Raw genomic sequence first — 16,557 nt, 5'->3', positions numbered from 1 at the left:
CTGTGTAGGCCCACAAGATTTTGAGGACCCTAGTAGGCCGGCCAATTAACTGGCTGCCATGTTTTGGGCCAAATGCCAGCCCATATTAGATCCGGTCCATTAATGGCCTGCCACGCTCCGGGCCTAATAGTGGCCCATATGAGATCCGGCCCGTTAAAAGCCTACCATGTTCTGGGCCAAATTACGGCCGAGATCAGGTCCGGCCCTTTAAGAGGCTTTGAGCTCAATTATGGCCCATATCAGATTTGGCCCGTCAACTGGACACTATGCTTTTGGGCCCACTTGCTAAAGGCCCACTTAGTAATTCGGCCTGATATTAGTTTTGGCATGTTAAGGGCCCATTTAACATTTTGGCCCTATATTAATTTCGGCCTGTTAAAAGCCCGTCATATAGTTGGGCCTAACTACGGCCTGGTTTGCATCCGGCCTGCTCGCAGCCGATATCTGATTGGGCCAAACAAGGACCGAGACAATTTTGGCCTGTTAAAAGACCGTGCTTTGATTCACACAATCATGGGTCGGGGTTCATTTCGGGCTGCTGCCGGCCCGTGAGCTGTTCGGCACGTTTCAGGCCCAACCTACATTGTGATTGCATGACGGCCCGATTATGTACCATAATTTTACGGTTTGGCCGGTTTACTGCGAAGACAGGATATATATATATACAGTAAAATAACTGCAGCATTGTGAATAAGAAAAAACCTAGACTATACAATAAAGAAATTACGGCATATTACATCCACTGGGCATCAAAGTTTCCACTATTATAATAACACACAAGCAGACAACAGATTACATACACTGGGTATCAAAGATCACCACCAGTGCAAATAAACACGCCGACAAAATAATATACAAAACCGACAACACTTCAATAGAGCTCAAGAAAGGTTAGCCCTGCTGGGGAGCTGCAGCGCAAGCAGCTGAGCAAGATGATGAGACTGCGCTTGTTCAACACTTATATCTTCCTCACTCTGAAACATAAACAAGCAGACAGATGACAGGTTTTGCACATAAAAGTATCAGTGCTGACAATTCATCACATTTCTTACTGACGAATAAAGTGACACAGTTTAAAATTGCATTAACACAATATGGTATTGTTCAGGTCAAGACATGGCAGGAAATGACATTGTGAAGGAGTTGGCAGCTTCACGACACCACTGGATTACAGATCAAGAACTCATAAGTATCAATGGTTAGTGTGCTGTCAATTTATACCATTTCAGATTGGCAAATAAAGAGACGGTTTAAATAATATTAGAATGATATGGCATTGTTCATAGTTAAGACATTGCAGAATATGACATTGTGCTGTAGTGGGTAGGTTCACCACACCACTGGATTACGGATGAAGAACAGAAGCATACATGCAGTGCAAAAGAAGATCACTTGCTCTGTATAGTTTAATTTACATGGTATGAAGAACGAACTTGGTTGTACAACTAAAAACTTAAATTGAGAAAGGACAAACTTTTGTTTATGAACTACATAGTAAACTTTAAACAAGCAATTTGATGCAAACACCAAAAATAAACAGCTGTTGTAGTCATGCCTAACCAAATATATACAACAAAGTTTGAAGGCTTGAGATGGACAAACTTACATTATTGGTGAAGACATGCTCTATAAAGGCCTTGTCCATGCTGATGGGGGGGGGCAATTCAAGAAGTTTACCACAGAATCTTCTTCAAAAGCAGTGCCTTTATTCTACATTTTGTTAAGAGTAAACATAGATGTGATAATATACGAAAAAATTGAGAATATTTAAGATAAGATGAAGAGTGATGCTACATAACCAAGTAGCTATAAATGTAAGTGCAGCGATACAGAAAAGGTACAGCCAAGAGCAATGCACAGCTAAACTTCTTCAGTAACAACCTTATGGTAAGAGTAAATATAGATCTGATGTGTAGAAAATGGAGGGCAAAGGAATATAAGCTACAGAGTGATGGTACATGAACAACTACCTGTCATTATAAGTACACTGATAAAGAACAACATGTACTTTCAAGAACAATGCAGAGCTAAAAAAACATTGGCATTGGATATATTCTACACTAATGTAACCATTCATACAGATCAGATAATTTGGAGCGAACAAATGATAAGCAAGCTATCATGCATACTGCTGTCACATAATGAACCAGGTATGTATGCAAGTACAGTGATACAGGACAACAGGTACTAACAAGAGCAAAGCAGCGGGCAGCATATTTGCGATATGCTGTCGTTCTTGTCAAACCGGAATTCTTCTTCGAGCAGATTTCCTGCAAAAAAGATCTGTAAGGCACATGCGGAAAAGTAGAAGTTCAAATTGTCATGTGATTTCATAGACAATACCTCATCCTAGGAATGAGACCAGTGCATAACAAGGTTTTTCCATTCAGTGTCTTCTAAATTTAGCACAAGAGACTTCACCGGAAATTCTTTTATAGATTTGCCATCAAAGTGTGATTTCCTCAGGTAACACCGATACTACTGCAATGCTTCCTTGAAAAGCACAAGCAAGCTTTGCTCGTCATGACTATCCAGATTGACCCTCGCCTAGTTACAACAATGTAATGCAAATCATTGATGTGTTCAATCAGCAGAAAACAGGAAAATAATAACCATCAATAATAGCACTTACACGTAAGTTGGACAGGAAGATGTGAAAATGGTGTTTGTCTTCACAATAATCTTCCCAAGATGGGAATATATGCACGTAGTCCCTAACAACATTGAAAGCATTGTCTTTTAAACTGGGAATAAATGGAATGGGGTTCTAATCTGCAGGAATTGGCCGTCTCTGCAGTTGGGATAGGTCTTCGGCTGGTGGACTTGCTGTACTTTTTGCTGGAGTGGGATTTTTCTATGGTACAGCTGGTGCTATGGCAAATGAAATCTGTATACCTTTTGCTGGAGTGCTGGTCCTTTGTGGTGGGGCTAGTGGTGTGGCCAGTGAAGTATGGGTACAGTGTGCTGGAGTCGGTCCTACGTTTTGTGTCACTGGTTGTACAACCAATATAAGTGGGGTGATGTCTGATTTCTCCGGCACCACCACGTTTTTCAAGGACTTTGCTGGTGCTCCTTCAGGTTCGGCAATCACCCTCTTCCTTTTTGATGTCCGATGCACAAGAACAGCATTTGAGTGGAAAGACATGGTGTGACGACAGATGGAATATGTATTGATAATGGATGGGCATGGCATCTCGACATATATGATGAGTAAACTAAGCAGATGGCGGTGCAACAAAGTAGAAGAAATGCAAGACAACATATGCAAGATACCCGCAATCAATAAAACATTGCCAAATTAGAATAGACACCTTGATGTGTGAATAGGACAGGCTATCTGCCTTTGACTCCTCTAGGTTAGAATAGTCATTAGGATCATATTCTGAACAAGAATCAACAGGTGGGGAGCGTATGAGTTTCATGGCATCCAGAATGGCACTCAACGCCTTGGTGCCAATTTTGTAAGTCATTGCAATGTTTAGCTTCAAGAGTGGACTGCTGCTAGTGCGACACAAAGCAGCTACACAGATCATAGTGTAGATATAACGGGAAAACCTTAAGCATCAGAGTAAAATCAGCAAAGTGGAACTTGCTGGAATATATGTGCTAGTATTGCCGGTATGGCTAGAAAGGCTTCGGATGCCAGATCTCTTCAAGTGAAGGTGCGGTACTGTTAATATTAGTGTAACTCTCAAAGGCGACACAGCTCCCCGCATTTCCTTGCTATTCTTATAGGATTCAAGTGGGCAGGCCACTACAAATCCTATTCCTATGTTTACAAGATCCTACAAATCAAAGAGGCTCAAAGTGTCCATCACAACCGACTGTATAGACCTCTACACTGCAAATGTCCCTGCTCATCTTCAGTACAAGGAACATACTGTACTACTATCAAACTCCCTCCGTTCCAAAATATAAGTCTTGGTAGATATTTCCACTATGGATCACATACAGATGTATCCAGATACATTTTAGAGTGTAGATTCACACATTTTGTTCCATTTGTAGTCCATGGTGGAATCTATACAAAGACTTGTATTTAGGAATGGAGAGTACATATTAAAGAAGAACGGAAGAGGAACATGGTAGAGAAGAGCATGTAGATTTTGGATAATAAAATGTTGGTTGCGCAGTGCCCACACATGATGAACCAGAGCGCATTAAGAATGCAACTCCCAGCAGTCTCTCGACCATTTTAGGCGGTTGGATGAAGATCCTACGTTTCCTAACCCTTCTTCTTCCTCGTCTCTGATTCTTCCCATACAGAACACCGCACGGGCCGCCGACCGGACCACCAGCCCCCACCGCCTGTGTTCCTCCGCCAACCCCACCCCCACCCCCGCCCCAACCCCCACCCGCGTCGAGTTTTCTTCATTCAGCGAGGCCCCACAACCACCCGAGCCCCTTCGATCGCACCGGTGAACTCCGGCGAGCTCTGAAAAATCGACTGGCCCAATTTTGAAATTTATTCTACTGTGATTTAACTAGTGTGGAATATAAAAGGGGGAACCATAAGCATTGGGAGTATAATGTTGAGCGTGCCATGGCGGATCTAAAGGTGCAAACTGGACAAAGGAAATTTCGCAACCAAGACAAGAAATCAGAGTAAAGCAGTGGCGACCTATTTTCTTGCTACGATAAATAAGTTGAGCAGATACGAAAGAGTACCGCCTCTAGTGCGCCGCCGTGTACGCATCTGTTGAGAATTGGACGGTGCTGCGGTAGCAATGGCTGTCGGTGGCGTGGAAGCAGATCCAGGAGGGTAGACGGTGGCGGCGGGGCGCGGTGGATGAGATGGTCGTAGGAGCAGCGCCGGCAAGTTGGACGACAGCGAGGATGAAGCGAGAGGACGGGATGCAAGGATCCCGGTCCAAAGCCGTGGATGAGAGAGGTCGATCTCTTGTAATGGATGGTGGCGTCGGGGTATCAGCTCCAGCATGGTGGAAGAGGACGGCGGTGGATGGGGTGGCGGACGGCGGCGGACGGAGGAGGGTGGGGTGGACATGGTGTTTTGGCGCCCACAGAGTACAAATGGGGAAAAAGGAGGTAGAGAGGAAGGGAGGAACCATGTATTCAGGTCGCGCTTGTCTCAAATGCGAGGAAATTTACAAACTTAGCCCCCGTTTCAAATTTCTACTACATCACAACAACATTAGTCGGTTGGGGATAGGACGGTAATCTCGCATACACCAAATATTTGCTGACGAGAGTTTGTTTTTGGCGCCCACCGTGTATGAATATGAATCGGGGAGGGAGTCGATTTCGGCTGAGGACACACTGTGTTTTGGCGCCCACCATGTATGAATCCGGGTGAGAGGCGGTTACGTCACGTTGGGTGAAATTACAAACCTACCCCTATCGAAACCAATAGAAATCCAGCAGATAGGGTTTGCGTGGCAGGGATAGGCAGTAGTGATTTTCATCTCGCAGATTTTGGTTTTGGGCGGTTACTCCGACTTCCCCCGCTTCGTTCAAATTTTGCAGAGTGCATGTTTACCGTGCCAACTAAATTTGAATCCCGTTTGTATTGTATTTTTTTGGGCGGGATCCATTTTCAATTGGAATTACATTCTATATGCATCATTTTTTTATATATAATTTCGAAAGCACAACAAAGAATTCTGCTCCTTTATATGTATAACATGATGTACAAATACAACAATATCGAAATCTTAAGGTTGAATTCGAAAAAAATTAACCAAGTTATGTTCTACTAAAATGTATGGATCAATAATATCTACATATTAAATAACATAGATGTGCGTGAATTCATATGAGTATGCATGTTTGATAGATCAATTTTGGTTCGAGTATGGATTACATGTATCATCATCTCAAATTCAAATATTTGAATCCCTTTTTTGTTCATTCCTTTCACGCCCATCTCTCTCGCATGCATGCTCCTTCACGTAGCTATCACTCTCTTTTCTCCAGCTCACCCACACGCTCACTTCATGTTTCTCCTATCCTCGCAAACATGGTCTCTCGACGTCTCCCTTGAGAAGTGTCACACTCTCCCTATCATTATACATTACACGGTTATCATTATCTCTCACGTCTCTACTGTTCTCTGGTATCACTCGGTACCTAAGCTTTCTTTTTCACCGCCACACACACAGTCTCCACTCATCTTTCACTTTGTCTTTCTCTCTATGGGATTCTCTCACACACCCTATATGTCTCTACATATGACCCATACCACTAAAATTACTCTCTCTGTCTCTCTCCTGTAGACACAACATTTGTTGCGGTCTCCTTTTCGTCTCCATCCCAGACTGACATTATTCATTTGTTTACCAATCAGACAACCCCGACTACCGTCTCCTCTCTCTCTCTCTCTCTCAGACACAAACACACAACTCCTTCTTCCACTCCACTTCCCAACTACCGTCTCTCTCACACACACACAAAACTCTCGCTTTCGCACCCTGACTCGTATTTCTCTCGCAAACATTTATCGACTAGCTGGCCTCTAGATAGGTTTATACACCCTCACACTCGTGCTTCCACCATCACATACACGTCTCTCTCCCGCTCCTTGTATCTATGTAGATTTTTCTTCCCTTCTTGAGACACGCCCTCTCAATCGTGCACACACACACTATCGCCTCATTTTAAGCTGATACCTATCACACACACACCTTGTGTCTTTGTCACACATGCACTCCATCCTCCTCCACTCTCCCTCTCTCTCACACACACATGGGATTTTTGCAACAACTAGCAAGATGCCCATGCGTTGCACGGAACATCAAGATGCATTTGTATGAGTAGTTTATCTTGTGGGGGAAAAGGATGAATGAGGGAAGGCCTTATTTGCAAATGTGGAGAGGGGTGTGGGTATCTTTTTGCAAAATTGCCATAGTTTCCTTCCTATCCGTCAGGCACACGATCATCACCGACAATGCTTTTTATTAGAGTAGGGATAAAAAATAGAGTTGGTGATGATGGTGGGCCTGCCATCCTGCAATGTAGGTCGTCCGATTTATATCTGACGGATAGGAAGGAAAATATGGCAATTTACCCGCACTCTTCACCACATTTGCAGATAAGGCCTTCCCTCATTCATCCTTTTCTCCCACAGGATCTTGATGTTCCATGCAACGCACGAGCATCTTGCTAGTAAGAGTAGAAATTAGACATATACCACTTCTCGAATCTTGAAACCAACAACATTCCTCCCTTATCTCATCAAAACCGCCAAAGGAATATATTTTTAGTGAAACATAACATATTTTTAGTGATATACGTATTTCAAAACTAGACTTTTTTTCTATCAAATCGGTGAATATGTATTAATCTACTTTGATCGTGTGGCAACACATTGGCACATTGCTAGTAGTTATTATAATTTTTTGAACACCAGACAAACGGTGGAGTACATATACGAAGAGAAGAGGCGCACACACGCAGTCGGCCTCTTGCTGTCTCGCACACATGAGTGTTACGTAAAGGTGACGTTAAAAACTAAACCCTAAAACCCTAGGTGCACGATTGCTGCATTCGCGGGTACCGGGTACGTGGTGGAGCACCTTTGTAGGAATAGTCAGCTCGCGTGATAATTTGATCCGTAGGAGTTGATGGTCGGGACCACAGGTGAACGACATGGAGCGCGGTGGCTCACCAGTTGCCACAAATCGAGTAGCCACGTTTAAAATACCATTTTTAGCGGGGTTAAGAGTTCCGATTTTCAATGGCGCTTTATAAGTAGTAAGTAGTTTTTAGAACAATTGGTATGGAGCGAAAATGGAATTCATAGTACTACGTACCTCCTTGGCGTATGGTTGTATGGTTTTCTTTTGTGATGGAGGTAGTATGGGTTTATGTTGCGAGATGTTGAACCTGGTAGTTCTAGGGCAAATACTATGGTTTAGATCTAACCCCCCTCTCTTCTTTAATTCTTTGCCACATCATCATGTTTGTTATTCCCGTGTGCATGATACCAGCTAAGATACCAGCGTTATGGCCAGCCTTAATAATCGCATGCAATAATTTAGTGCACCTTGAAATATGAACATGTGTGGGGCGTGTATGTTTTTAATGACTTGAGACTATACCTAGCCCGGCATGCAAGATGACTTATTATGCATCGTTCCCCATACCTGCAGGAAGCCCGTTCATCTCCAAATCTTTTCCTCTCCATGTGTGGAAACAATATGCCTGCCAAACTCTCCTTCTCCCTCCGGCGGTCCCACCACTCCACCCCGTGTGAAAAAATCTGCATGCATGACTCTCCTCCCCCACGCTCGTCCAATCCATTGTGACCAGTAATATTTCCACCCCTTTGCTCCCCTGTAATTTACTCCAACAAATATGCCCACGTAGTTGTTACTTAACTACAGGTGCATTGGGTCACTGACATATGGGCCCAACAGGTGTTTGGCCCACATGTCAGTGACGCAACTGGACCTACAGTTAAGTTAGTGCAGCTCAGTCCATATCTTACGTAGGTGTGCCATTGCTCGCTATAAATACCGCGCCTCCCACGACATCTCTATCTCCTCCCCCTCACGTTCATGTTCATCGCTATCTCCTCACCCTTCCTCTCATGTCGACCACCAGGGCATCGCCCCTCCCAAGCCCTAGGAGCCCCTCGCTGCACCGCGCGGACGATCATGCATCGCCGTTCCGTTCCTCGCCGCCACTAGTCGAGGAGGACGCGTCGGCGTTCCCAATCTCACCAGCACACGCGCCGGAGGACGCGTCGGCTCCCCGCTACAAGGAGAACGCCACGCCGCCTGCCGAGCCCCTAGCCTTGAGGAGCTTTGGAAAGAAATGGATGTCGCCTTGTGGGCGGCTTTGCCTCTAGTAGAGCGCGCCAAAATAGAGGCGGAGAAGAAGGCCGAGGAAGAGAACCGCACCGCGCAACAAGCTGCCTGGGAGGCCTATGTCGCGTCCGACAGAGTCAGGCAATTGGCTCTTTGGCAGACAGCTCGTGCGAGAGCCGTGAGGGTGGCGGAGGACGCCCTTGCCGACGCCCTGAGTGCAGTCGGGCCCGCCTCATCTATGCTTGGCGGTACGTGGACCGGGTGCACGCTTCCAGCAAGGAGTACCTATTGGCGCCGGATAACCACATCGGTGAGATCGCGCTCGCCCGCTGGCAAGCCTCCAATCAGCACCTCGCGAGTTGCAAAGCTGAGGAAGAGGCGTTGTGTCGGCACGCTGGGAAACGGCCGCGCACCAGGGCACTCGTGGCGCGCCGCAAGCACTCCTACGAGCGCCGTGGCTTTTAGGAGGAGTATAATTTTCGTTTTGTAAGGCGATCTCATTAGTTTTGGGACGCAGATGATAAATCCCGAACATTCAGGAATTTTTTGCGTGCTTAATTAAGTATGTAAAAGGGAAAGTTTGGAAACCTTGTGTATTCGTACCCATTTTGCAAGTACGTGCATATAGCACAAACTTTACTATATACTATCGCACTACACGTCTCTCTCGATATATGCTTGCAGACTGTGCTACTCCCTCCGTCCAGGTCAATAAGTCATCTTTGGTTGTGCACCGTGACCAAGAAGGAGGGAAGACTTATACACCTAGACGAAGGGAGTACTACGGCCTCTCAGCATCACAAGCATGTCCCCTTTTATAAGGCCCCGCGTTGGAAAGGTGCATGCATGCAACCATTTCATTGGTTGTATTGAAAGCTATTGTTGTTGCTGCCATGGCTGAAAAGTTAATACACTTCATGTGTGCTTTTTCATTGGCTGCATGCATGTGAGAGAGTGCATTGGGAGTGGAATGGAAGAATTAAAGTGAGCAAATTACTATGTGTCTTGGTCTAAGAGAAGTTGTCTTTAGGCCTAATAAACCCAGACGGAGGGAGTACGTGCAAATGCACGTTTTAGCATTACGATGCGGTTTTTGTAAAAGTAGAAAAACAGCACTAGTCTAGCTTGTGACACGATTCAATGCAAAAGAAATGCAAAAATGCTCATTTGATTGTTTACTTTTAGCTTCCTTCTCTGTGGTTATTTCTCTGTCGTACTTTGTACGTAGTATCTCACTGGTTGGAAAGGCATTGCAAATTCCCAAACCGCTTCCTACACCCTGTATTGAATTTTTTGCCTAACAAGTTGTGCCGTGCAATTGGAATTCCAACTTGAGTACTACTACTAGTAGGAGTACCACGGGCCAGTTCTTTTAGGCTTCTAGATTAGTAATACCATAACTACTACCTCTGTCCTGGTTTATTGGTCCCCATTGTAATCTGTGTCAAATTTTGATCATAAATTTAACTAATGAAATGTTAGTGCATGTCACATGCACTACTCCATCCGTCTAGGTGAGTGAGTCATCTTAGGTTGTGCACCGTGACCAAGGAGGAGGAGAAAACGAGAAACGTTAATGTTTATTTGCTAATTAATAGTATTGCATGCAATGAACTAACCACTGCATGTCGTGTTTGATATCTCAAGTCATTAAAAGCATGCACTCTTTATCTCTTATTGGTTGATATGTCAAGAAACAAGAAATGAGGTAGAAGTTAATGCACCGTGCCTAAGTGTTTTGGGATTATTTGGTTTTCATAAGATGACTTACACACCTAGATGGAGGGATTACAATGGTGAGGAATAAACCAGTTAAATCTTTGGTCAAAATTTAGCACAAATTACAATGGTGAGGAATAAACCAGGACGGAGTAGTAGTTTAGAAGCCCAAATAAATGAGTAGTACTCTCCACTATGACTAGTCTTCTGGGAAAAGCTGGGGAAGCCGCCAAAAGAACTGGCCCTAGGAGTAGTAGCTAGGGATCGAGTGTGCGAGATGAACCAGAGAAAGTAAATGCAGAGAGATGAAATGCAAAAAAGACGGAGGGATGTGATGGTTGCTTGTCCATTTATTTTACCAGGACACTTATTACTGGGAGTGGTTGGGTTTTTTGATATGACGGCTTTACTGCCGCGCCACGAGCACACGTACATCGGCCTCGTGTCAGTGTCAACGTCAACGGCGTCGCCCCTGACGCGCATTACAGAGACGGGGCGGCGGCCTGCACGGACCTCGCTGGTGCCCACGATCAAGAGGAAGACGCTGCCGTCCTCCTCCGAGACTAGCAGGCAGCGGTGATCCTCCAACGACTCCGGCATGGTGAACGGGTAGCACGTCTCGTACTTGATGTTCTCCGCCAAGGGCCAACAGTGACCGCTCCACGCATCCGTGAGGTGATGCACCATGTCCGCTGGAGAGCCACAAAAAGGCATCGTGCACTCATAGCAGTGGATGAAGGGCTCCTTGGAGGCATCGACCAGGCCCTCCATGAAATGGGAGTGGCTGTAGGGGACGTTGTTGAATATATGAGCATGTTACTATGAGATTTAATCCGAATAAGCACAAAATAAATCTTGACAGCTATAACAGAGATGAAACTAATCATGTGGGCTAGCTTAGTAGTAGGATAGAGAGTAGAAACATGAATTCTACCACGATTTCGAACAGGAAGGACAGAAACACATACGGTGCAACGGGAGCAGCACCGTTGGCGTGGAGGTTGTCGCCCATGTCCAAACACCACGTAGACACGGTCTTTGAGCATGGTTCGTAGTCGTTCCATGCTCGGGCATTGATGTTTGTAACTATTTTAGATTATAATTTACTACTCCTCTGCTGCTAGTAGTAGAGCAGAGTCCTACTCTACTACTCTACTCAAGAAAGTTAGGGCATGGCACCTTAGGGAGTACCAGTACTGTGATCACTCAAGCAAGTTGTCTGGCATCGACATGACTCTACGCTGCTGGTATGTGTCTTGTAAGTCAAGCGGCATGCTGTAGTCATCATCACCTGTCCACTTCCCGCAGCACATATTCGCTTCTCCATCTTTGTCCGCACGTAATCTCGTCCAATCTTCCATCGCCGCTAAGGCGCCTCCCCCCTCGTTCGAAACCCAAGCACTAACAATGGCAGAACTGAGCAGCGTCCGCTGAAAGAGTGGCTGTAATTCGCTCCCCACAGAGGTAATCAAGCTCATTGTTTCGCATGTGGACAATCTCAGTACCATGTCGCTCGCTGCGTGCTCGTCGGGGCTGTACCGTTTACTCAAAGCCCTCAAGTTGGAGATTTTTAAGCTAGCTCCTTGCTTGCTGATGCCGCCTGATCTTCAGAAACGGCGTGTCACGCAGCATAACGATCATAGGGTGGCGAGCATCAACACCCTTGACTACGATCTGATCCCCGTCAGCCTCAACTACTTTAACGGTATGTACTGGGTCGGCATGAACACGTCTTGGATGGTGCTCGTCGACGGTCGCGGCAGGTGGATGCTCATGGAGGTCTACACCCGGCGATTGACCCCCCTTCCTTCGACTAACACTGCACTGCTTTGGCACCGCGGCCCAGAATACTCGGAATCTTACATTAGCCAACATGATACCAAGTTTGATTTGCTCAAGGTTGTAATCTGCTAAGTGCCCACCAGATCTGCGAATTATAAAGACTTCAGGCTAATTGCGTTCTTCAACCGCGGTCTTGCCTATCTGACAGGTCACTGCGGTAAGTGGATAAATCTGCACGTCCATCACAGGATCATACATCCTCCATGGTTCTCTGATGCCATTGAACACAAGGGCTTCATTTATGTTGTCGACTCCTTCTATGGCTGGACGTATTGCTGGCCTACTCCAGTCATCGCTACAAACGGCTATTATAGCAATATGTTACTTTCCTATGATATCATGATGGCTTGCTTACATTACTATCAACATTTGCTAAAAAAATATTCATGCTCATAACATGTTGTTCTTAAGATTGACTAAATCAAGAGCCCTCTTTTATTTGACTCCGACTTGATATGATGTTGTAGGCCGCCTGGTGTCCCTACCCTTCCTAATCCCAGAACCTTTCAAAGAAAAGCGGCATGGCAGTTGCAGGTGGTTCCTGGCTCGATCAGACAACGGTGAAAGATTGTTGATCATTCGCATGTACTCAACGTGTTGTTTCGCGGAATACCATCACAGTCACTGCACGGTCTTTGAGCAGGATCCCAACTTCTCTGGGACTTCAGGAATTTTTGACTGGAGGCTAGTAAGTAGCCTTGGTACACGCTCTCTATTTGTCGGACCGGATTATACGATTAACCAGGAGATAACCGACGGCAAGGATCATGATGGCAGCGTGGTTTCGTTCATCAGGCAAAACTGTGTGTACACAGCGTACCATGCATCTCTGCATGCACCATACCCTGATATGTGTCGCCACGCTGTGCAGCCCAAAGTAGGAGAGAGGGTCGCAAGTATCAGACTTCGACCTGCAGGCTAGAGTTTCCCCAGTCAGGCACCCATCTGGTTCAAGCCGTCAGCCAATCTCCACAGCTTAATAAATAGTAACGTCTAACTGAGCCAGTTAGTTAGATGCGTACACTTGGTGTAGTAGGATCTTTATCTAGTTTGATGCATACACTTGTTCTTTTTTGGTAGCCCTTTTGTAATGATGGCTGATGTTTGGTTTGGAAGAGAGAGCCGCGTCTTCACTCTTCTGGCCTGCTTACTGCTTCTGTTGCATCCCCACCCCTGGTTGCTGCTGCTGTTGTTTTGAATGTACAATCAGTAGTATATTTCGTCTGTTGGTTGAATAAATGTGTTGTTGGAACGACAAACACAATTTTTTGGAAGTCGTTGCACGGTTCGATCCTTTAGTGCCCCGTACTGTACATAGCGCATACTATTTTTCGTATGAAACACAGTTTCTACTTGTTGATAACATGCAGCCCACTGATGAAGGCCCAATAGAGAAGCCCATAATTAACTGGAAGGGAGGCTCTCACATGATTCCGGCCCAGGTACATGCTCATGGTCCCCTAAACATAAATAAGTAAATAAATAAAGCTAAATGATCATGCACCAGTTCTTTGGGAAAATAGGTAGCCCAGTATTTCTTTTTGAAGAATACCCAAGCTAGGCCTATTTGTTTTCTCCGACTTACTGGGCTGCAAATCTTTCAAGACGAGGAGGGATGCATTCCGGCCTGGTTTAAGAGTATGGTCAATGTTTGTTAAAAGTAATATCAAAAGGAGTTGAAAATTCCAAAAAAATTATAGCAAATGGGATATAAGTTTCTTTTTTTTGTTCTTCACTGATATCTTATACATATTTCATTGGATTTAACATGACAGTGTACTAATTTATTTTTAAATTTGTTTTAGTACGACTATTAATTTTTGGATTAAGAATATTTCGTTCCCCAGCAAAAATTTGCGAATTTTCAAAATTTCCCACATATTTAGTTGATTTTTTGACCCTGGTACTGACCAGAAAATGGCCAGCTATTCTAAAAATGGAAAATGGGCTGCAATAAATTCCATACGAATTAGAAAATGAGTAAAAATTATAAAAATAATAGCAAATGGGTTGTACATGCCACAGATTTTGAGGCTGACTTGTTTACGCAAGGCTTTGTCAGTGAACACACGATTCTAGCAGCAGTGACTGTTGGATGTCCATCCAACGGCTGACATGCTTCTTCAATCTCTGATCTTCCTGCTCCAGCCGCCTAAACTAGCGCCAGCGGGACTGCCTCCTCCCTCCTCTTGTGGCCTGCTGTGATGCCGCGTAGGCTTCCCCGGCCCACCCTAGTCTCTCTCCGCTGGCCTGGCCGCACGCAATCAACTGCCTCCTTATTACCCAAAAAAATGATTCCTCCCACTGACATCTGGGGCGCACCGGTTGGGAGGCTGACTTGTGGGCCTACTAAGTTGACGCGTACGCAGGGCTTGTCAACTTAGTCAACAAACGATTCTAGCAGCAGTAACCGTTGGATTTGAATCGAACGGTCCTGCTGCTTCTTCAATCGCTGCTCTTCTTGCACCAGCCGCCCAAACCAGCGCCAGGGAGACCGCCTGCTCCTGCCTCCAGTGGCCGGCTGTGCTGCCATTGAGGCCTCATCGCCTCCTACTACTCCCACCTCTAGCCAGGCCCTGCGGCGACGGTAGCCTCACACCGCAGCCGAACCAGTGAACCCTTGTACTCCTCTCCACGTGCGCATCCACTGCCATGTCTTCCTCGGCTCCGCGTCGTCCCCTTCCTAGGCCTCGTTGTCGTCCACCGCCTTGGTGCTCTCGCCGCGGCATGGTCAACGTGGTCAACGACATTCCATTGGAAGAGTACTGTATGTGGAGAGGCTGACAGCTGGGTCCACGGCCACAACCCCGTTTTTTTTCTGATTTGCCAAGTAAGTCGCTTTGTCAGGCCTGTTGGGCTGCATATCTTTCAAGACGAGGAGAACTTTCATACGGCTGGCCGAGAAAATGGCCCATCAGTAATGAGAAATGGGCTGTACATTTTTAAAACACATCAAACCAGCAATTAGTTTCAAATATCTTTTTTTTCATTTCAAGATTTTAAATTACATTAATTTTTATGCGTCGAGAATTTGTTGGATTTTATATTGATATACATTTATTTTTAAAATCAGTTTGAATGTGAGTCGAAATTTCGGGATTAAAAACAGTTCGGACCACACCGAAATATGCAAAATTTCGTATAATTTTTTAACCGTGGCCACAATATGGGCTGTAATGCTAACAAAAAGAATATGGGCTCCAAAAAACCTTAATAATTAGCAAATGGGCTGTAAATTATTAGAAATAATGGCAGATGGGTTGTATGCTGTTTTCCACAGATTTGAGGCTTTCCTAAAAAAAGGTTGACGCACAAGCAGTGACTATTGGATGGCATCCAACGGCCGTCGTGCTTCTTCAATCTCTGCTCTTCCTGCTCCAGCCGCTCAAACAAGCGCTGGCGGGACTGCCTGCTCCCTCCTCCCCACGGCCGGCTCTGCTGCCGCGCATGCCTCACCGCCCCACCGTACCCCCATCGCTGGCCTAGCCATCCCTCTACTCACCCACACCTGCTGTTATTCTCTGGCGATGGCAGACGAACCAGTAAACCCTCATACAGTCGTACTCCCCTCCGCGTGTGAAACAACTGCCGAGTCTTTGCTGCCTCCGTGTCGTTCCCTTCCTAGGCCTCACCGTCGTCCACCGCCTTGGTGCTCTCAGCGCGGCCTGGTCAACGTGGTCAACGATCGACATGCATATGAAGTGGACTGTACGTGGAGAGGCCGACAGCTGGGTCCACGGTCGCACGCAAGGAAATGCCTCCTTATTACGTGCAAAATAATGATTCCTCCACCTGACATCAGGGACCCACCGAAAGGGCCTCTGTATTTCGCAAAAAAAACATTACCGCCGCTGACAGCTCGGACCCACCAGCTATATCCTCGCACGCAAGGAAGTGCCTCCTTATTACGCACAACAAAATGAATACTCCCCCTGTTAGCTGGGACCCAGTATAGTGACAGGCTGACTTGTGGGCCTACTAAGTTGACGGGGATGGAGGGCTTTGTCAACTTAGTCAATATGCACGATTCTCGCTCCAGTGACCGTACGATGTCCATCCAACAGCCGTAGTGCTTCTTCAACCTCTGGTCTTCTTGCTCCAACCGCCCAAACCAGTGCCAGTCATGCCTCGTGCTCCTGCCTCCCGTGGCCGGCTATGATGCGGCGGAGGCCTGAGCGCCCCCTACTACTCCCACCGCTGGCCAGGCCATCCCTCTACTCACCCACAC

Source organism: Triticum aestivum, chromosome 3A (assembly GCF_018294505.1).
Source record: "Triticum aestivum cultivar Chinese Spring chromosome 3A, IWGSC CS RefSeq v2.1, whole genome shotgun sequence".
Taxonomy (NCBI): Eukaryota; Viridiplantae; Streptophyta; class Magnoliopsida; order Poales; family Poaceae; genus Triticum; species Triticum aestivum.
The sequence above is the reverse complement of the archived record's forward strand: the minus strand, read 5'-3'. Positions refer to the sequence as shown.